Source organism: Macaca fascicularis, chromosome 4 (assembly GCF_037993035.2).
Source record: "Macaca fascicularis isolate 582-1 chromosome 4, T2T-MFA8v1.1".
Lineage (NCBI taxonomy): Eukaryota > Metazoa > Chordata > Mammalia > Primates > Cercopithecidae > Macaca > Macaca fascicularis.
In genome coordinates, this window is record NC_088378.1 from 39,688,541 (window position 1) to 39,712,161 (window position 23,621).

Sequence of the window (23,621 nt, forward strand, 5' to 3'; positions counted from 1 at the left end):
GCAACTCTGTTTTTTTTTTTTTTTTTTACAATTATAGAGTTGTATTCAGTTATCAAAACAACAATTATTTTGTATAAACTGCATCAGAGACAACTGAAGATGAAAGAACTACCATCTCCACGTATAACTAATTTGTGCAGTGCACCAATAAGAACCTGTTTAAATTTCCATGCCAATTTACAACCCCCATACTGTGCCAGGTAAGGTTAGTGGCTATTGAAAATACTACCTGGACAGGGCTATCTAAAGACACATTGGATAGTGTGTTGACGATAACAAAAAAGACACTGTACAATTTAAAAACAAATTTTATATAGCCTTACATTTCAATTTGTTTCTTTAAAAAGAGTCAGTTGTGTACAGGGGAGTTAAATGCTTGTAAGACAAGAAAAACACTGCACTAGACCCAACTTAATAACATTGTCATTATCTCCTCCTCCTCCTTCTCCTCTTCCTCCTCCTTCTTCTTCTTCCTCTTCTTCATCTTCATCTTCTTCATCTTTTTCCTCCTCCTCATCTTCATCTTCTTCCTCTTCCTTCTTGTTCTTACTCCCTCTCCCCACCCCACCTTTTTTTTTTTGGCTACATCAGTCTTTCCTTTAGATCAGTATGCAGCAATATTCTTTTGGTATTTTTCCTTCAGCTTTGCATCTTTCTTTTTATAAGGCTGCCTGTCATCTGCAGCAATGTCATTCCATGTCTTTCCCAGTTTCTTTGCAAAAATGGATAGGCTGGGATGTTCTCTTTCAATTTTTGGGTGATACTCAGAAAAGAATGAGGCTGAAGGAGGCCTCTTGGGTGCGTTGGCATCTTTGAACTTCTTTTTTCTTTCCTCTTTAGGAAGGACATGGGTTTCATTTCTCTTTTGTAATGAGCATTGTCTACCTTTGCCGTGTCTTCAAATTTTTCTTTCTTCTTGGCAGACATGGTCTTCCACCCCTCTGGGCACTTCTTAGAAAACTCTGAGAAATGGACTGAACATTTGGGTGCTGCTTCTTCTGCTCCTCCCAGCAAATTTTCACAAAGAATACTGTGCAGATGTTTTGCCTCTTGGCTTCTCAGGCTGTCCTTTGCCCAAGTTTAGTTATTTTTCGTCAGTGAGGCACAGAATTATCCACAATCACCCAGTGCCCATCTGGTTTTCACTTGCCCTGGCATTGTCTTTATGGAGCTCAATGTACTGCAACTGAGATTTACTTTTTTAAAGGTAAACTTGATAGATTTAATTAAACTTGTCAGCTGAATTTAATTAATATTATTTACAACACAAAGATTTATTGTGAATGCTGAATAGTAAACCTCTTAAAATAGTAAGTCAAAGCAGTGTAAATAAAAATGCAGCTTAGGACATATATAAAAGTCAAAGTCTTTGATTTAAAGCTTTAACAAATCATTTTCTTTGTGAGTGACATGATGAGGCTCAAATATAGACCTAGAAGTTACAAAATTAATATGCAGATGTGTGTTGGTTTCCCAATCTCTTTTATAGGCCTAAATATGCTTAAAAGTATTATTCGAACCAAAAGGAAAGAATGAAATTTACACATGTAATTTGAAACTTGTGCTTGGTTTTTGCTGCAATAATACTCAATTCTAGGTCAAATATAAGAAGTAAGCATTCAACTACTTCATTTTCGACGATGATCAGGCAATTTCTGTCCTTGTTTTTGGTGTTTCTTAAATAAGAAAACGTTGCTCATAAATCAAAAAAGTTGAAAACCACAGCAAAATATTCACTGCTTCACTGTAAATGGCAGGATACTCTGTCTTCATAGAAACCCAGAACTCATATAGGGGCAGAACTCTTATCGTCATTTGTAGTGAATAATCAGACTTCAGAAGCTCAGAGTTCTTCCTCTGCTCTGAAAATCAAGTTCTCATGTAAGGAGAAAATCTAGAGAAAGCATCCCTCACCAAGTCAGACACTTGGACTGAAGGGAAAAGTACACTCAGTGTGGCTCTGCAGTTCTCTGGATGGTTTTCAATACGCTCATATCCTCCTTCAATTTCAAGCCCAAACAGCATTGTGAAACATTTCACAATTTCCTTCTGTGACTTGCTTTTTCCTAAAGATTCAATTTCTTTAAATTCAAGAATCCTGTCATTTGAAATAAAAAAAAAATTCTGGGCTATACAAAGACTTGTTTGTCTGGATAAGGTGATGGAAAACGGCTGCTAAATAGCCTAGTTTCTGCGGCCACTCTTTATCTTGAAAGCCTCTAGCAAAATCTGACCTACTAATTTCTTGGAAGTGCTCCCTTCCAGCTCAAACACCCTGTTGAGAACTCTTCCTCTGCCAACCCACTGGATGTAGAAGAAGGTTTGTTAGGTGGCCTCCTTCAAGATTCTCATACCATCTTCAAGCCATCTTCAGTGAACTGATCTGTGTTTAATAGTAATCATCCTTGTAGCGTTACTCAGATTTTTTTTTTTCATTTTGTATTTAAGAGTTTTCAACACCAGTAGTTCTCTGGAAAGAAGTCAGTGTCTTGTGATGTCAGTGTGAAGGTGAATTTTCTTGGGGTACCATCAATGCAGATGCCAGTGCCATTCTTGCAAAATAGACTTTCTGTTTTCAGATATAAAGATGAAGAGAAAAAGTATCTTCTCCTTTACTTGTTTTGGGCAACATTCTGCAGTAGAAAAAAAAAGTACTTAAAAATATAAATCTTACAAATGCTACAGCATGATGTTTATTGGTGAAATTTGTTTATTCATCAAAATGAACAAAGAAGCCGTAATTTTTCAACGTATTATACAAAATACCTTCAGCATCATGTGACATGCCATCAATATGTCAACATACTATGCTGGTTGAGAGCATGACTTTTTCAGTTTTTTGTATGGAATCTCATTCTAGCATTTTCCTAATTATGACTTTACCTGCTATCATTATTAAGTTCTCATCAACTATGCAACTTTTCCTTTCCTAGACTATACTTCATGCTTTGGATAACTCCAAAATAATTTGCTTTCAGAGTCTTTTCCTTGAGTGTGACTTTTTTTAAAAACAAAATATTTATTTTGTTTGAGTTTCAAATTATTGTTTAAAAAATCAGCATCTTTATTTGTTAAATGACTATAATTTATAGTTAAATGTCTTTTCAATTTTGCTAGTTATTGCTGCATTTTTAGTTGTTTGGTATTGACTGTGCACAATAGAATAGATCAACTGGGATATAAAACTCATTGTTAAGTAGCTTTCATTGTAAAGGTGAACTTCCTTTTGGATTCTCTGCACTGGGGCAGTGAATTGACTCAAAAGATTTTATTTCCTTATCCAACCTTATCAAAACTGTCCAGAAGCCTAAGCCTAGAATTTTTCTTTTCTATCTCATACTTCATCTTCAGAAATCATCAACCCAATGTTCAGATATATTTGTGGAACACAAACGCAGATAAAATATAAAACAGAAAGGTACAGCAGGGCACGGTGGCTCACGCCTGTAATCCTAGCACTTTGGGAGGCCGACGCAGGCAGATCACGAGGTCAGGAGATCGAGACCAGCCTGGCCAACATGGTGAAACCCTCTCTCTACTAAAAACACAAAAATTAGCTGGGAGTGGTGGCACGCGCCTGTAATCCCAGCTACTCTGGAGGCTGAGGCAGGAGAATTGCTTGAACCTGGGAGCGGGAGGTTGCAGTGAGCTGAGATCATGCCATTATACTCCAGCCTGGGTGACAGGGCCAGATTCCATCTCAAAAAACTGAAACAAACAAACAAAAAACCATAACAACAACAACAACAACAAAAATAAAAACAGAAAGGTACAATAACTGAGAAAATCTCAAGAAATGCAAAACCTACAATATGGTCTATTTTTAACTTACCGAATTCACGTTCAGCATTTATTACAGCAAGCAGCAGGGATCACATCAGTCTTGGTGTGTATTAGTATCTTCTTTAAGGTGAAAAGGTCCCGCTGATTGTCTGTTACACCTGTAGAGCTTATTTGCTTCCTTGTCAGTAGGCTGTGTAAAAAGGGAGGTGGGAAAGGTAACTTGGAGGGAGAAGTTGGACATCATTTTCCTACCTTCCTCACCTTTGTGTAGCATAGTACTCAACAGATATCCAAGGCCTCCCTCACCTGGCATCAGTATCTGAGAATGGATGTATCTAAATAAATATTGTCCTATGTACAGTAGGACAAAATCTGATGTTTAATATTTCTTCAATCAGTATTCCACATGGAAGCTCTCGAGACATTTAGCAGCCCACTAGGATTCTGTAGAACTTCTGTTGAGAAAACTTGTTGAGACAATCTCACCTACACTCATGGCTTCAGTTATCTAACGCTTTCAAATTTATGTCTCCTGTTGGTTCTGGATTTAAAATTGCTGACTCACCATCTCCTCTTGATCATTTCATAGGCACATCAAACTCAGAATGCCTAAACTTAATTCTCAATTGTGTCTCTACTCCCTCTGCAACCATGCAAAAAAGAAAATTGTGAGCCACTTCCAGTGTTGTTCCCCTCAGCAAATGGCACCAATGTCCACACCCCAGCAACTGGGACATCATGGACATCATTCCTTACTCATTTCCCTTAATTGTACCTTCCATTCTATGTTTAATCGGTCTCTAATTCCTGTTGATTCTGTTTACTAAATGTCACAACATTGAATCTTATTCTATATCCCCACCACTCCAAATCAAACTATTCCCTTTTTTAGGGCTGAATTTCCAGAAGAGTCTCTTAACTGGTCTTATCTATTATGAAACCAGTCCAAGCCATTCTCTACTTTGTTGCCAGTTGGTTGACTTTCTAAAATGCAAAATCTTATCACATTTCTCCCTGCTTAAAACTTCTCAATAACTACCAGCACATTGCTCTTAAGATGAAGACCAACATCCTTAATAGGATATACAATGATGTGTATGATCCTCCCCTGCTAACCTCACAAACCTCTTCTCTAACTTCTGCCTTCCCTTACTGTATTCCATCCATGAATACTTATCAATCCCCTCTTTTAAGAGGCTCCCTCATGCTGTCTTCCCTCTGCTTATAGACCTCCCACTCCTTTCATCTCACTCTTACTCATCCTTCAGATCTGAGTTGAAATGTCATTTCCTCAGAGAAGCAAGAATTTCCTTAGTTCTGTGTATTTCTGCCTAATTTCACTTACCACAATTCCAATTGCACAGTTTGTTGGTTATTGTCTATCCCTGAAGCAGCTCTGATTGCTCTTGAAAGGCAGGGATTGCATTTGTTGTGTTTACCACCTATCTCCAGCATTAACACACAATAAAAACAGTTGGTGGGACAAATGAGTAAATGAATTATTAAATTGACTAATTTGCTTCTTTCATGCTATCGCTCTCAAGTTTAGGAATAAAATCACTATACTCATTACATAAAAGAAATCTGAATTTCTAATTTTAGGGTATTTTTATTAGTTGAACTTTTTACTATAAGCAAAATTGTGTAGCTTCGAAATACCTTTTTTAAAAATGTTGCCTAGTCTACCATCTCATGTGTGTTGTAAGTTTTATGTGATTAAATACATTTTGATATACAGCAAAATAACAACATGAAATTATAAATTATACTAATAGTCTGTGACTTTATTAGCATGAAAAAAATCTTCCCATTTATTTATAAGACCAAATAAAAATATTAACGAGATTAGCACTGCAGCTGTTGAGTATTTCAGTGCTATTAAATATTGGAGGACATAATTTTAAAATGTACAAAGATCATACACAGATCATTTTATAGTTTTATTTTTCTTACTATTATTTAGAAAAAGACATTTTGAAATCAGTGTTTCCCACAAAGAAAAATACTTAAATATGTAATTTTAATACATGCGTATGCCAAAGTTAATATTTATTTATTTTTGTTTGGATATAAGCCAACATAGACATGAATGTAGCTCTTTTCTCCTGAGATGGAAGAACAACTATTCAAATTCAATCGGAGCACTAGATGTAAATGAGCTGTTCATCTAGAGTCCACAGGATGTTCACTTTGGCTTCAATCCTTCGAGACTGGATCCATACCAAGACTTTATATTATTACTATTAATTAGCAGTTCTGGCAAAATTAAGGAATATTGTTATGTCAGCTTGAAATCCTTTAGACTGACTAGTGATCTCAAAAAAAGGTAAGATTTGATCAATAATTATTTAAAGTATGATTATTAAAAATTAAATTCCTGATGTGATCCATGATTTTTTTCCCCCTCTCTTAACTCTATTTTAGAAAAACAGGGTAGGTATTTATCAGAGAGGAATCCAAAATCAGAGGTAGAAAAAGGCATGGATTTTAAGGTCTTCTCTGTCTTCATTTAGTCTTCCCTTTCTTTCCACAGATTACAGATCCAGACTCCTGTGCCTTACTGCTGCCCATGGCCAACTCTCTGCTGATGACCGGGCATGACTACACCAGTTGTTGGGTACTTTGACTAGAACACCAACCAAGTCATTAGAAATATAATGCTTTGTTCTTTCTAGCTCCAAGATATGAACATGTGACAACCTAAACAAACAAAATCCCAACAAGAGTGTCAGATCTGCAAATTACAGTTAACCCTTGAATAACAGAGAGGGTAGAGGTACTGATCACTGGCACAGTTGAAAATTCAAGTACAAGTTTTGACTCTCCCAAAACTTAATTACTAATAACCTACTGTTGACTAGAAGCCTACTGATAATATAAATGATTTATTAACACATATTTTATATGTTATATGTATTAGGTACTGTATTTTTATAATAAAGTAAGCTAGAGCAAAGAAAATGTTATTAAGAAAATCACAAGAAAGAGAAAAGATATTTACTCTCCACTGAGTGGAAGTGGCTCATAATAAAGGTCTTCATTCTCATCATCTTCAAACTGGGTAGGCTGAGGAGGAGCAATAAGAGAAGGGATTGGTCTTGCCATCTCAGGGATGGCAGAGATGGAAAACAATCCATGTATAAATATGGACCCATGTAGTTCAAAGGTCAACTGTATTTACCTTAAATTACTTTAAATTACTTGTCTGACCTGAGATTTTCCTGACCATAATCCAAGAGATTGACACATTTTTAAAGTTTGTTCTTGTGCTTTGCAAAATGACAATTTGTTTTCCAGAAGTTGCCCACCACCATGATTTAAGACAGAAGAAGCCTGAGGTTCTCCCAAAGTCTATTGAGCATAAGAGTTTTTTGCCTTCTAGTAAAATAAACCCATATTTGTAAAGTGTCTGCACCAGAAAAATCTTCCATATTATCTTGTGTTTAAGTATTAGGATTGTGCAACACATTTCTTAGAAGAATTCTGCCTACTACTCATGCACACACCAAGCAGGACAAATACAAAGGTGACCACATCTAGACAAATCATATTCAAACTGCTGAAAACCAACAACAAAAAACAAATCTTAGAGGGAAAAGAAACCTCGCATGGGGAAACAATGATCTAAATGATGGCCAGCTTTGCAGGCCAGAAGACCGTGAAATGATGCCTTTACAGTACTGAAAGAAAGACAAAGTCAACGTAGAATTCTATGTCCAATAAAAATATCCTAAAAAATAAAAACATTTCCAGTAGACAAAAGCTGAGAGCACTAGTCTTTGGTAGCTTTGTACTACACAAAATGCCATGAAGAGGTTTTCAGGCTGAAGAAATATACCAGTTGGAACCTAAATGAAGCATGAAGAGTACTAGAAACAGCAAAGATTAAAGACTACTGTAGCATCTTTATTTTTAATACATATGTACCTATAAATTTTAACTTCTTAAAAAAATTGACTTTTTAAGATAAAAATAATAACAATGTATTGAGCTACAGCATATGTGGAAGTAAAATATAGGAAAATAAGAGCACAAGGACCAGAAGCATAGACACCTAGAATTATATATTTACCAGGTTCTTACATTGTTTGTGAAGTAATATAATATCATTTTAATGTAGATTGGGATAAACTTAAAGGCATATATTCTATACTGAGCAATCTGTAAAAAACAAAGAAGCATATCTAAAAATTCAATGGATGAGATTAAATTAAATACTAAACACTACTTTATTAACCCAAAATAAGACAAGAAAAAAGGGATGAAATGAGACAAATGTCACAAATAAAAAATCAATGGTAGGTTGTAACCCAATCATACTAATAATTACGCTGAATATAAATGAACTAAGCACTCATCCCCAAAAAAGTGATTATCAGATAGGAAAAAAGAAAGACCTATCTATATGCTCTTTATAAGAAACATATTTAAGGCCCGGCTCAGTGGCTTACACCTGTAATCCCAGCACTTTGGGAGGCTGAGGCAGGCGGATCACGAGGTCAGGAGTTTGAGACCAGCCTGGCCAACATAGTGAAACCCCATCTCTATGAAAAATACAAAAATTAGCACATGGTGGTGCGCACCTGTAGTTCCAGCTACTCGGGAGGTTGAGGCAGAAGAATCGCTTGAACCCGGGAGGCAGAGGTTGCAGTGAACCGAGATCACGCCATTGCACTCCAACCTGGGCAACAGAGCGAGACTCCGTCTTGGGGAAAAAAAAAGAAAAGAAAAGAAACATATTTAAATAAAATGACACAGTCAGATTGAAAGCAATAAGTTGGGGAAAAATACCATGAAAAAATGAAGTATAAGAAAGCTGGTGTGGTTATATAAATATTAGTCAAAGGAGATGTCAAGACAAAGATTATTACCAGAGATAGGGAAGTATGTTTCATAATGATAAATGGATTAATTCATCAAGAAAATATAAAGGTCTTAATTGTGCACCTAATGACAGAGCATTAAACAAAAGGTGACAGGACAAAAGGAGAAATAGGCAAATTCTCATTTAGCTAGTGTGGTGATTTGGTTTATATGTCAACTTGAGTAAGCTACAGTGCCCAGTTATTTAATCAAACATCAATCTAGGTGTTGCTTTGAAGATACGTTGTACATGTGGTTAGATCTACATTCAGTTGACTGTAACTAAAGGATATTACATGATAATGTGGATGTGGGTTCGCCTAATCAGTTGAAAACCCTAGAGCAAATACAAGTTTCTTGGAAAAGAAGATATTTTGCCTCAAGATTGAAGCACTAACACCTGAGTTTTCAGCCTGCTTACGTATCCTATTGATTTCAGACTTGACAGCTCCTAAAATCACAGGAGCTAATTCCTTAAATAATTGTCTTAATACATAGATATGTATATCTTCTATTGTGTCTGTTTCTTTGGAGAACCCTGACTGACATAGTGATGTTAGCATCGCTTTGCCTAAGTAGACAATATAATCAGTAAATATACAGAAGATTTGAACAGCATTATTAACCAAGTTGATCTAATTAACAAAGGCAGATATAAATTATTTCAAGTACTTATGGAACATTCATAAAGATCAACATATGCTGCATCATAAAACACATCTCAATAAATATCAAAGATTGAAGTGATACATAGTATATTTTGTGACCACAACAGTATTAAAGTGGAAATTGGTAACAAATTTAAGTAGAAAATCCCCAATATTTAGAAATTCAGCAGCATTCTTTTGAATAACCCATGTGTCAAGTGAGAAATTATGTTGGGGATTAGAAAATTTTTTGAACTGATTGATAATAGAAAACATTATAAATGTGTGAGATGCAGCTAAAAAAGTGCTTATGTGGAAAGTTATAGCTTTACATGCTTATGTTTAAAAAGAAGGAAGGCTTATAATCAATGACCTACTTCTGCTTTAAAAACCTGGACTAAAAACTCTGGTTTCCATTGTAACATGTAAGGGTTTGGAAGTCATTACTTTATCCTAACAACAGACAAAAAGCTGAAAAGGGCCTGGAAAATAAAAACTTGTCTCAGATCTATCAGAGAAGTGAGGTCACAGGACAAACTACTGTCCTAAAAATTAGAGAGACTGAATACAGAGAATCACAACTTAAAGGAGAAGAAACCCACAAGCAGAAACCTCCACAGGAACCAGTGCTGGGCTATATAAACCTAAATTCTAATCGACAAATTCTTAGAGCCTTAATGTGGAGAAATCTAAGAGTTAAAACTCCAGGGGAACCCAGTCATATGGGAACCCCCACACTTTCACGAGTTTACCATTAAGAGATTGACCCTATTCTCACAGTAGATATTGAAGAAAAATCCTCTCATGCTTATGGCAGGGGAAGGGGGAAAGTAATCATTTAAAAGTATACCAGAGCATGCCATTCTTCTTAACAAGGCCTGCCCTCAGGAGAAACTATTTTTACCAGAGCCTAACCTATTGGAGTTTTTCAGAGCCCAGCTGACTGAAGAAAGGAAATATTCAACTCTACCCCACTCTAGCCATCCTCTTCCACCTAAAAGGGGAGATAAGTGAGAAGCACATACAAAGGTCAGAGTCCAGAGGCACAGGCTCACTAAAACACTGAGTGCTCATCACAGTACTAAAGAAATCTACCCTACCCACACTGTCCTACCTCACTAAAGGCCTATTTACTACAGTTCCTTTTACCCAGTCCATGCCCACCTTTCAACAAAGAAATTATAAAGCATACTTAGAGGCAAAATGTACAGTTTGAAAAAAGTAAGCATCAGACCCAGAGTTGGATATAGCAGGAATGTTGCAGTTACCAGATTAGGAATTCTAAAAAAATTATGATTGATGTGTTAAGGGCTCTACTGGACAAAATAGAGAACATGGAAGAATGGACGCATAATGTAAGCAGAGTGATGGAAATTCTAAGAGGGAAAAAAAATAAATACTAAAAAAAGAAATGCTAGAGATAAATAACCCTGTGACAGAAATGAAGAATGACTTTGGTGAGCTCATTAGTGGACTGGAGACAGCTGAGAAAAAAAAATCTCTGAGCTTAAGGATATATCAGTAGAAACTTTCAAAACTGAAAAGCAAAGAGTAAAATACTAAAAACAATGAAATGAAATATCTAAGAAATGTGATAAAACTACAAAAGGTGTGAATACATGTAATGGAAATATCAGGAGAAGAAAGAGCAAGCAAAAGCAATAATTAAAACAATAAGGACGCAATTTTCCCCAAATTAATGACAGATATCAAACCACAGATCCAGGAAGTGGAGAGAACACCAAGCAGGATAAATGCAAAAAACCAAAAAAACAAAACAAAACAAAACAAAACCCAAACCAAATCAAAAACAACTTCCTGAAAGAAGTCATAGGAAAAAAACACCTTACCTCTAGAGAATCAAAAGTAAGAATTACATCCAATTTTCTTCAGGAATGCATGCAAGCATGAAGAGAGTAGAGTAAGTTATTTATGGTGTGTATTAGTCCATTTTCATGCTGCTGATAAAGAGACACCCAAGACTAGTTAATTTATAAAGAAAAACAGGTTTAATTGACTCACATTCCACATGGCTGGGGAGGCCTCACAATGATGGTGGGAGGCAAAAGTCATGTCTTACATGGTGGCACAGAAGAGAAAATGAGAACCAAGTGAAATGGATTTCCCCTTATAAAACTATCAGATCTTGTGAGACTTACTCACTACCATGCTACCATGAAAACAGTATGGGGAAAACTGTCCCCATGATTTAATTACCTCCTATGGGGTCCCTCCCATGACACATGAGGAATTACGAGAGCTACAATTGAAGATATGAGATTTGGGTGGGGACACAGCCAAATCATATAATTCTACCCCTGGCTCATCCCAAATCTCATTTCTCACATTTCAAAACCAATTATGCCTTCTCAACGGTCCCCTGAAGTCTTAACTCATTTCAGCATTAACTCAAAAGTCTCATCTGACACAAGGCAAGTCCCTTCCACTTACAAGCCTGTAAAATCAAAAGTAAGTTTGTTACTTCCTAGATACAATGAAGGTACAGGCATTTGGTAGATACATCTATTCCAAATAGAAGAAATGGGCCAAAATGAAGGGGTTAAAGGCCCCATGCAAGTCTGAAATCCAACAGGGCAGTCAAATTGTAAAGCTCCAAAATGATCTCCTTTGACTTCATGTCTCACATCCAGTTCAGACTGATGCAAGATATGGGTTCCCATGGTCTTTGGAAGCTCTGCCCCCTGGCTCTACAGGGTACAGGCTCCCTCCCAGCTGCTTTCACGGGCTGGTGTTGAGTGTCTGTGGCTTCTCCAGGCACATTGTGCAAGCTGTCAGTTGACCTACCATTCTGGGGTCTGGAGAAGTGGCCCTCTTCTCACAGTTTCCCTAAGCAGTGCCCCAGTGGAAACTTTGTGTGGGGGCTTCAACCCCACATTTTCCTTCTGCACTTCCCTAGCAGAGGTTCTTCATGAGGGCTCATCCCTGCACAAACTTCTTACTGGACATCCAGGAGTTTCCATACATCCTCTAAAATCTAACCAGAGGTTCCCAAACCTCAATTCTTGACTTCTGTGCACCTGCAGACTCAACACTATGTGGAAGCTGCCAAGGCCTGGGGCTTTCATCCTCTGAAGCCATGGCCTGAGTCATACCTTGACCCCTTTCAGCCATGGAATGGCTGGGACACAGGACACTAAGTCCCTAGTATGCACACAGAAGAGGGGCCCTGGGCTCCACCCACAAAACCATTTTTTCCTCCTAAGCCTCTGGACCTATGATGGGAGGGGCTGCTGCAAAGGTCTCTGACATGCCCTGGAGACATTTTCCCCAGTGTCTTGGTGATTAACATCTGACTCCTTGTTACTCATGCAAATTTTTGCAGCTGGCTTGAATTTCTCCTCTGAAAATGGGATTTTCTTTCCTATTGCATTGTCAGTCCTCCAAACTATTCCAACTTCTGTCTGTTACCCAATTCCAAAGTCACTTCCACATTTTTGCGTATCTTTTCAGGAGCATCCCACTCTACTGGTACCAATTTGCTGTATTAGTCTGTTCTCATGCTGCTGATAAAGACATACCCAAGACTGGGCAATTTACAAAAGAAAGAGATTTAATGAACTTACAGTTCCATGTGGCTGGGGAAGCCTCACAATCATGGTGGAAGGCAAGGAGGAGCAAGTCACCTCTTACATGGATGGCAGCAGACAAAAGAGAGAGGTTGTGCAGGGAAACTCCCCTTATAATACCATCAGATCTTGTGAGACTTACTCAGTATCATGGGAGCAGCACAGGAAAGACCTGCCCCCATGATTCAATTACCTCCCACTAGATCCCTCCCACAACACATGGGAATTCAAGAAGAGATTTGGGTTGAGACACAGTCAAACTATATCAGTGCATTAAGGATTGTCATGTCTTTATGGAGTATTGACCCTTTTATCATTTTGTTATGTCCCTCTTTATCCCTGATAACTTTCCTTGTTCTGAAATCTTCTCTGTATGAAGTTACATAGCTACTCCTGCTTTCTTTTGATTAGTGTTAGCATAATTATCTTCACTCATTTTCTTTTAATCTATATGTGTCTTTATATTTAAGATGAGCTTTTTGTAGACAATGATAGTTTGGCCTTCTTTTTTGATCCACTTTGAGATACGTATTTCAATCAGTGTATTTAGGCCACTGAGTTTTAAAATGATTGTCAATGGATCTGGACTCATATCTACCATATTTGTTAATGTTTTCCGTTCATTTACCTTGTTCTTATTTTGTCTTCTATTCTGTTTCTGCCTTTTGTGGTTTTAAATGAGCATTTTATATGATTTCATTTTCTGTCCTTTCTTAGCATAACAGTTATACTTCTTTTTGTACTTTTAAAAGTGATTCTCTTAGTTTGTAATACACATTTACAACTAATCCAAGTCCAATTTCAAATAACACATTACCACTTCATATTATTACCAGTACTTTGTAATAAAATATTCCAAACTTCTCTCTGCCATACCTTATATTATTGTTGTCATTTATTTTACTTATACTTATAAGCATGTATAAGTATCATAAGCTTAAATATATCTATATTTAAACATATGTACCCACATAAGCATACATAAAAAATATAGATTTTTTAAAACAAACTACTGTTAGATCAATTAAGAATAAGAAAAAATAAAAGTTTGCATTTTACTTCCACTTATTTCTTCTTGATGCTCTGTTTCTCTTTATATAGATGAGAGTTTCTGAACTATATTGTTTTCTTCTGTCTGAAGAACTTCTCTTAATGTTTTTTCAAGGCACTCCTAGCGACAAATTCACTCCATTTTTGTTTGCTGAGAAAGTCTTTATTTCTCTTTCATATTTTCTTTTTTTTAATTCTTCACTTTTGAAAAATAATTTCACAAGGTACAGAATTCTAGATAGGGGGTGGGGGTTTCTCTTAACATCACGACATGATTTGATTGTGGCCCCACCCAAATCTCATCTTGAATTGTAGCTCCATGAGCGGGGCTCTCATAGAGAACCTGTGCTAGGGCAGTGAGGAAGGGAAATGTGGGGTTGAAGCCCCCACACAGAGTCCTTAGTTGGGCACCACCTACTGTAGCTGTGAGAAGAGGGCTACTGTCCAGACCCCAGAATGGTAGATCCACCAACGGCTTGCACCATGTGTCTGAAAAAACCACAGACACTCAACACCAGCCCATGAAAGCAGCTGGGAGGATATACCCTGCAAAGCCACAGGGGCAGAGCTGCCCAAGACCATGGGAACCTACTTCTTGCATCAGTGTGACCTAGATGTGAGATATGGAGTCAAAGGAGATCATTTTGGAGCTCTAAGATTTGACCACCCCGCTGGATTTTGGACTTGCATGGGACCTGTAGCCCCTTTGTTTTGTCCTATTTCTCCCATTTGGAATGGCTGTATTTACACAATGCTTATACCTCCCTTGTATCTAGAAAGTGACTAACATGCTTTTGATTTTACAGGCTCATAGGTAGAAGGGACTTGTCTTGTCTCAGATGAGACACTGGACTGTGGACTTCTGAGTTAATACTGAAGTGAATTAAGACTTTGGGGGACTGTTGGGAAGGCATTATTGGTTTTCAAATGTAAGCACATGAGATTTGGGAGGGGCTAAGGGTGGAATGATGTGGTTTGGCTCTGTGTCCCCACCCAAATCTCATCTTGAATTCCCACATGTTTGAGAGGGACCCAGTGGGAGGTAATTGAATCATGGGGGCAGGTCTTCCCCATGCTGTTTTCATGATAGCGAACAAGTCTCACCAGATCTGACGGTATTATAAGGGGAGTTTCCCTGCACAAGCTTTCTCTTTTTGCCTGCTGCCATCCATGTAAGATGTGACTTGCTCCTCCTTGCCTTCTACCGTGATTGTGAAGCTTCCTCAGCCATGTGGAACTGTAAGTCCATTAAACCTCTTTCTTTTGTAAATTGCCCACTCTCAGGTCTGTCTTTATCAGTGTGTTAGAACAGTCTAATATGTGCACATAACAACAGAGTGTCAAAATATGTAAGCAAAAACTGATACAAGTGCAAGGAGTAATAGTTAAATCCAGTATTATTATTGGAGATTTTAACACACCCCTCTATTAGAAATGGACAGGTCCAGTAGGCAAGAAGATTAGTAACAACAGAGTTGAACTCAACAGCACCATCAATCAACTGGTTATAATGGATATTTATTGACTGCTTCATCTAACAACAGCAGAATACACATTCCTCCAAGCTTACATGGAACATTCACCAATAAGAACACATTCTGGGTCAAAAAACACTTATCATAACAAATTTGAAGGAATAGGAATCATACAGTCAATGTCTTCTCTCAGACTGTAATAAAATTAAACTAGAAATCAAAAACAGGTAGTTGGAAAATCCCCACATACTTAGAGATTAAACAACACACTTCTAAGTAACACATAGGTCAAAGAAGAAATCTCAAGATAAAATTTTAAATACTTTGAACTAAATGAAAATGAAAACACAACTTATCATCCCACAAGTTTTTAAAATGCTTAAAGGGAAATGTATACAGTAGTACTTCCTTATTTGCAGTTTTAGTTTTTGTGGTTTCAGTTATCTGTGGTCAACCACAGTCTGAAAATATTAAGTGAAAAATTCCAAAAATAAACAATTCTTAAGTTTTAAATTGAATACTGTTCTGAGTAGCATGATAAAATCTCTTGCCTTCCCACTTCATCCCCTATGAGATGTAAATCCTCCTTTGTTCACCTTGTATACATTCACTACCTGGCCATTAGTCATTTCGTAGCTGTCTTTTTTTTTTTTTTTTTTTTTTTTTTTTTTTTTTTTTTTTTTAGAAAGGGTCTCACTCTGTCACCCAGGCTGGAGTGCAGTGGCTCAATCTTGGCTCACTGCAAACTCTACCTCCTGTGTTCAAGTGATTCTCCTGCCTCAGCTTTGCTCCCCTCCACACCACCACTCCCACCACCCCGAGTAGCTGGGATTACAGGTATACCACCACACCTGGCTAACTTTTGTATTTTTTGGTAGAGGTGGGGTTTCACCATGCGAGCCAGGCTGGTCTCGAATTTCTGGCCTCAAGTGATCTGCCTGCCTTGGCCTCCTGGAGTGTTGGGATTACAGGCATGACTTGTCTTGGTTATTAGATTGACTGTTGTGATATGGCAGTGCTTGTGTTCAAGTAACCCTTATTTTACTTAATGGCCCTAAAGCACAAAAGCAGAAATGCTGGCAATTCAGATATGCCAAAGGAAGCCATAAAGTACTTCCTTTAAGTGAAAAGGTGAACATTCTTGACTTAATAAGAAAAGAAAAATATTATATGCTGAACTTGCTAACATCTATGGTAAAAATGAATCTTTTATCCATGATATTGTGAAGAAGGATAAAGAAATTCACGCTTGTTTTGCAGTCACACCTCATACTGCAAAAGTATGGCCACTCTAAGTGCCTAGTGAAGATGAAAAATGCATTACATTTGTGGGTGGAAGACAGAAATAGAAACATGTTCTGATTGACAGCATGTAGGCTGGGTACTATTCAAGGTGTCCGGCATCCACTGGAAGTCTTGGAACACAGCACCTGTGGGTAAGGGGAAACTACTGTAGTATTGAATGCATATATTAGGAAAGCAGCAAGATCTAAAATCAATCATGCAAGCTTTTACCATAGAAAACTAGAGAAAGGGCAAATTAATCCAAAGTAAGCACAAGAAACAATAAATATTAGAGTAGAAATCAAAGAAATTGAAATAGAAAATCAATAGGGAAAATTTTTGAAACCAAAAGCTGGTTCTTTGAAAAGATAACAAAATTGATAAGCTTCTAGCCAGGCTAGCGAAAAAAGAGAGAGGGCACAAATTACTACTATTGGAAGGAGGAGATTTCACTTCAGAGCCCATGGACATTGGAAGGATAATAAAGGGATACTATGAATAATTCTGTGCCTATAAATTTGATAACCTAGAGGAAATAGACGAATTTCTTGAAAAATGAAATCCGATAAAACTCACACAAGAAGAAACAGACAGTTCAGATAGGCCTAGATCTACTAGGCCTATCTATTAATTCTGAAATAGAATTAATAATTAATAACCTTCCAAAACAGAAACCATGAGACCCCGATCAGTTCACTAGTAAATTCTACCAAATACTTAAGGAAAAAATTATTTCAATTCTCTATAGTCTTTTCTAAAAGACAGAGGCATATGGAATATTTACTGACTCATTCTATGAGACCAGCTTCACCATAATGTCAAAATCAGACAAAAACATTATGAGAAAAGAAAACTACGGATCAATATTTCTTATGAACATAGACACAAAAGTCCTCAACAAAATATTAGCAGACTGAATCCAGCAATGTATAAAAATAATTATATTCCATGACTAAGTGGGATTTATCCCAGGTACGCAAGGTTGGCTCAAATTTGAAAATCAATTATTGCAATCCATCACATCTACAGACTAAAGAAGAAAAATGACATGGTTATATCAAGAGATGCAGAAAAAGCATTTGTCAAAATTCAATACCTATTTGTAATAAAAACTCAGCTAGAATTTTAGAGGGGAACTCCCTCATCCTGATAAAGAATATCTACAAAACTCCTACAACTCACATGAGAATTAATGGTAAGAAACTAAAAGCTTTTCTACTAAGATCGGGAACAAGACAAGGATGTTCCTTCTCACCCCTTCTTTCAACATTTTACTGGAAATTCTAGCTTATACAATGATACATGAAAAGGAAATAAAAGATATACTGATCGAGAAGAAAGAAATAAAACTGTCTTTGTTCATGGATAATATGATCGTCAAGGTAGAAAATCTGAAGAAATCAACAAAACAATTCCTGGAACTGATATGTGATTATAGCAAGATTGCAGGGTACAAGGTTAACATACAAAATCCAATGTCTTTCCCATATGCTAGAAATGAAAAAGTGGAATTTGAAATTAAAGACAAAAATCCATTCAGATTAGTGCATCCCCAAAATGAAATAGTTAAGTATACATCCAACAAAATATGTACAAGATCTATATGAAAAAAACTACACAACTCTAATGAAAAAAACATCAAGGAACTAAATAAATGGAGAGAAGGCCGGGTGCAGTGTCTCATGCCTGTAATCCCAGCACTTTGGGAGGCTGAGGCAGGTGGATCATCTGAGGTCAGGAGTTCAAGGCCAACATGACCAACATGGCGAAACCCTATCTCTACTAAAAATACAAAAATTAGCTGGGTGTGGTGGTGTGCACCTGTAATCCCAGCTACTCGGGAGGCTGAGACATGAGAATAGCTTGAACCTGGGAGGTGAGCTGAGATTGCACCATTGCATTCCACCCTGGGTGACAGAGTGAGACTCCATCAAAAAAAAAAAAAAAAAAAAGAGATAAATTAAGAGTTATTTCATGTCCATGCAAGGAAGAGTCAATATTGTTAAGATGTCATTTCCTCCCAAATTGATCTACAGATTCAATGAAATTCCAATTAAAATCCTGACAAGTTATTTTGCAGATATCAACAAACTGATTCCAAAGTTTCTGTGGAGAGGCAAATGACCTGAAATAGATAACAAAATGCTGAGTGAAGTTGGAGAACTGACACTATTCAACTAGGTTACAAATGAAATGGGAAAATAGTTTCATAGTTGGCTTTGTTCTATAGTTTACATTAGGGTTAACTCTAGGTGCTGTACATTCTGTAGGTTTTGAAAAATGCATTATATGCTGTTTGGGAAAAACCAAAAACAGTAAATGAGTAATATATGCCTTATCAGCCTATCTTTATTAATTCACATATTTAAAGCAGACTTATTCATATAAAGCTTTGCTTCTTATAAGAAATAACTTTAATACTGGCTTTCTCTTTAAAATAAGCTGAAGCTGTTTGAGATCATATAAAACATTATATATTGACGAATAGGGAAAAACTTTCTTGTGTATACAGGATTTTGTAATTAAGGTTGAAAATGTAATCTTTAATTCTAAAAGGCTTAAAAAAAATTTTATCCCCCACATGTAAAGTGAAAAGTGATGTTTGTCTTTCTATGCCTGGCTTATTTCATCTAGCATGCGGTCCATCATGCTCATTCATGCTGCCTCAAACGACAAGATTTTATTATTTTTATGCCTAAATATTATTCCATTGTGTATATATACATGACATTTTCTTTATCCATTCATCCTTGGAAAGACACTTAGGATGATTTTATATCTTGGGTATTGTGAATAGTGCTGCAATAAACATGAGAGTGCAAATATTTCTTTGACATACTGATTTCATTTCCTTTGGACACATACCCAGTAGTGGGGTTGCTTGATCATATGGTATTTCTATTTGGAGTTTTTCGAGAAAACTTCACACTGTTTTTTATAATGGCTGTACTAATTTGCATTCTTACCAACAGTGTAAGAGAGTTCCCTTTTCTTTGCATCCTCACTTGCATTTGCTATTATTTGCCTTTTTGATATGGATAATAGCCATTTTAACTGGGGTGAGATAATATCTTATTGTGGTTTTGATATGCATTTTCCTTACAATTAGTGATGTTAATCTTTTTTTATTATACCTGTTGGCCATTTGTATGTCTTCCTTTGAGAAATGTTCATTCAGGTCCTTTGCCCACTTTTTGATCAGGTCATTTGTTTTCTTCCTACTGAGTTGAGTTCCTTAAATATTTTAGATATCAACCCCATATCAGACATTCAGTTTGAAAATATTTTCTCTCATTCTATAGATTGTCTCTTTATTCTGTTGATTGTTTCCTTCTCCGTGCAGAAAATTTTTAGTTTGATATAATCCCATTTGTCTATTTTTGCTTCTGTTGCCTGTGCTTTTGAGGTCTTATCCAAGAAATGCTTGCCCAGACCAATGTCCTGAAGTCTTTCCCCAATGTTTTTTCTAGTAGTTTCACAATTTCAGGTCTTACATTTAAGTCTTTAATCCATTTTGATTTTATTTTTATATACTATGAGAGAAATAAATCTGATTTCAAATTTCTGATTTCTTCTGCATTTAGATATCTAGTTTTACCAGCACCATTTACTGATGAGACTGTTCTTTCTCTTATGTTTTCTTGGTGTCTTTGTTAAAAATGATTTGGTTGTAAATGTCTGGATTTACTTCTGAGTTCTCTATTCTGTTTCATTGGTCTATATGTCTGTTTTTATGCCAGTACCATGCTGTTTTGGTTACTATAGCTTTGTAGTATATTTTGAAGTCACAAAGCCTATGGAACTATTATCAATCTGGGCACATGGATGACATCAAAATATACATTTTTTCTTTCTTAAGAGTCATTCACATCAAAATTTGGGAAATTTTTGGTGAATATAGGACTTTAACTTTTGTGAAAGTTAAAAAAGTAAAAGAAGATCTTCCCCTAAATAAGAAAGGATCTAGTGTTGGAGAGAACAGAAACACAGCTGAAAATATTCATGAAAAGATGTGGAATAAGAGCTCAGGGTCAACCAAGGATATTAATCAGACTATTAAATATATTCTCTTCTAATTACATCTGAAGTGTGTTTACCCTGCTTAAAAAAGTGGACCAACTGATAAGTACCAAACAATTCTGGAGTGACATAAAGAGAGGCATCACCCAAAGAAGGTCATGAGTTCACTGGAAAAATGAAGTAACACTGTTGTCATGAGTGGCCAGAGTAATAGCCAGAAGAGATTGAATGTGCCTAAGTTTAAGGATAAAAAGGTAATTGTGATGGGAGTTTGGAGAGGAAGCTAGGCCTGTAGCCAAGGAATGAAAAGAAAAAAAAAGGAAATACAGACAAAGGTAGCAAAAGAGTTGGGCGATTTAGGAAGCTAGGTCTGTGAACAAAGGGAATGTACTAGGTTCCTCCCTTCATGCAGTGCCCAGGGAACACTTTCCAGGGCTCAAGTGCCCTCTAAAGGCACCACTCTGCCAGGTTGGACTCAGAGCCAAATGTAATTGTGCTGCTTTCTTCCATTCAAGTAGGCACCTTTGTTTAACATAAATGACCACTTTTAAAGAGCTCAATCTTCTTGGTTCCACTCTTGAATTTTCAGTGTTATCAACAAAAACCTGTTTTGTTTTTGCATTTTCCCCTCAGTGCCTTAGCATGGTGTCCCAAACACTTCTTGATGATTTTTAATACTTGGATTATAAACAAAATGCCCTTCGTAATCTCCATTTCACTTCCCCTCAAATAAAATAAAAAATTTAAGATACTGCATTCCTGAGTCCAAGGAATGTTACAGTTGTCACCCCCAAAATTAGGACAATAATCACACAAATTATAATTCTTCTATTCAGAACATAAATCTGATATTCTTGAGCTCATTTGCTAAATATTAAGTATCCTCATATGGTTTCTGGTTTACATACATTTGCCATGTATAATATCCATAAGCCATTCTGGGTGTGTGTCCCTATTCTATAATCTCTGGTTGGGAGAGAGAGCATCAAGCCTTGAAATTACCACCTCATGCAGAATAACAGCTCAGGGTCAACCAAGGATAATGATCAGACCATTAAATGTGTTCTCTTCTGTTTGGATCTGAAGTGCGTTGACCCTCTTAAAATAGTGGAGCAGATGATAAGTACCAAACACTTCTGGAGGGATATAAAGAGAAGCATCACCCAAAGAAGGTCATGAGTTCACTAGAAAAATGAAGTGAAACTTCTTCATTTCATGTCAGCTCCTAAAGGATGTGCTGCAGGATGTAGGGTGTGGCTTTCTTGATTACCCATTATGGTGATCCTACCAGTTTTCATTAACGAGAATATTGTCACTGAATCTTAGCATTTTTGAAATGAAATGTTGTGGCTGTATTATGTAGTTCTTTTTGCCAGTCCCTGAAATCAGTTTTTTAAATAACTTACCTTTAAACTCTTCCTCTGCATTCCCTTTTGTTTCCTGGATGTGAATGTGGATTCATTAGTAGATGTTAGGCCAGGGCTACCTTATCAGTCATTTCTTGGCTCTTCAAGGTGAAGCCGTGACCACAGACAGTCTTAGAAGGGAATTCTCTTATCTCCTTTCCTTATTTATTCAAAGACATTCAGATTGTATTTCACTATTGCTAGAGAATTATTTAGTACAGCTGGATGGATTCTCCAATGCATTGGGAACATTCATTCATGGAAACTGGCTCTAGAGCAGTGTTTCTCAGACTTGTATATGCATATGAGTCCCCTGGGGATCTTGTGAACACGCAGATTCTATCCTGTAGGTCACTTAATTTCACTGAATTTGTGCAATGCAAAAAGTCCCTTTCTGAACCTGAACCCATGGATCACCAGCATTACCTGGAGCTTGTTAGAAAGGCAGACTTTCAGATCCCACTCCAGATCCATAGAATCAGAATCTGCCTTTTAACAAGATTCCAGAGAGTATTCGTTTGTACAAAATTTGGGAACCATCATCCTGAAAATCACATAGGATCAGCTACATAATGGCGAAAGCAAAAGCAAATTTACTGTACCTTGTCTTTGCTATGTTATTCTCTGATTATTCCCTGAGGATGCAGCTGCATATGATACGGAATCATTCATATCAAGAGAAGCAACCTGTCCAAAATACCTTCCTTTTTGTATTGAATTTTGAAACAGTGATGTCATTTCCTGTAATATACCACATGCTAACAGTTGCAAATTGGTATCTGAGGGCTGTGTCTAGACTGAAGATATGTTTTGTTGGTTATTTTGTTTGCCCTGTGCATGATCAAAAGACAATGTTATTGTACAGGTGTGAGCAGTTAGCAGCTATTTTCTCACATAGAGAAAATAATACAGAGGTGTTATGCATGGTATCTATAGGCATTTGAGTTTGGAATCCTTAAGAGCAATAATTCCCAACATAAATTCCATGGAACAGTAATGTAAGAAAGATAAACAGGTATTATCTGAAAAAATAAAAAAAGATTTCTGTGATGCATTGGCCTGATAAACAGTGAAACAGAAGAAATTTGGGGGAAGGATATTACAGAGGCTTTATGTTATAAAATACAGTTTGAACCTCCACCGCAACATTTCTCAAACTTATTTACTCAGGAAACTCTTTGTCTCAAATGATTAGAGCTCTATAGAACATACTTTAGAACAGGAGTTGGCAAACTATAGCCTGCAGACCAAATCCAACCTGCCACTTGTTTTTGTACTGCCTACAAACTAAGAACAGTCTTTACATATTTACATGTTTAAAACCAAAAGAAGAATAATATTTCATTACACATGAGAATTCTGCAAAATCCAAATATTGGTGTTTATAAGTCAATTATTTTTTGAACACAACCACACTCCTTGGTTTACATTTTGCCTTTGGCAGCTATCATACTATACGGGCAGAGTCAGCAGCTGAGACAGTGATCACATGGCCTGTAAAGCTGA

The 23,621-nt window shown here is 36.7% G+C and overlaps 1 long non-coding RNA gene across 1 annotated transcript in view; it reads left to right on the forward strand.

The window, feature by feature from the left end:
- Positions 1–7,197, forward strand: part of LOC123573032 (uncharacterized) — an 89,840-nt gene extending 82,643 nt beyond the window's left edge. The window contains exon 3 of the long non-coding RNA XR_006697754.3: positions 6,317–7,197. This is a non-coding gene — a long non-coding RNA (uncharacterized lncRNA). The remainder of the gene's footprint in view (positions 1–6,316) is intronic.
- Positions 7,198–23,621: the final 16,424 nt, after the last annotated feature.